Below are 374 nucleotides of genomic sequence, written 5' to 3' on the forward strand. Positions count from 1 at the left end.
CCCTCCCTCCCTCCCTTCCTTCCTTCCTTCCTTCCTTCCTTCCTTCCTTCCTTCCTTCCTTCCTTTTTTAAATATGCCTATAGCACCTGGTATTCCTAGGTGGTCTCCTATCCAAGTACTAACTAGGCCTGACCCTGCTTAGCTTCTGAGATCAGAAGAGATCAGGCATGTTCAGGGTGGCATGGCCATAGACTCTGGTATGGTTTCTTGAGGCAACTATAAGCACAGCATCTGTGGACTGTTTGCTGAATCTTAACAGGTGGCCCCAGAAGGACACAGGCTGGGGCTAAAATTGGCCTGCAGCTGAACCCTTCTCAGGACTGTGCCTCTGGACACCTACTACACAAAGCCATGCTAATAAGACCGGGAGACTT

General features: G+C 50.0%; 1 pseudogene; it reads right to left on the reverse strand.

Annotated features, from left to right (window-relative positions):
• Nucleotides 1–74: 74 nt before the first annotated feature.
• LOC111734688 lies at nucleotides 75–193 on the reverse strand (annotated as a pseudogene).
• Nucleotides 194–374: the final 181 nt, after the last annotated feature.

Source organism: Pteropus vampyrus, unplaced genomic scaffold, assembly GCF_000151845.1.
Source record: "Pteropus vampyrus isolate Shadow unplaced genomic scaffold, Pvam_2.0 Scaffold3811, whole genome shotgun sequence".
Taxonomy (NCBI): domain Eukaryota; kingdom Metazoa; phylum Chordata; class Mammalia; order Chiroptera; family Pteropodidae; genus Pteropus; species Pteropus vampyrus.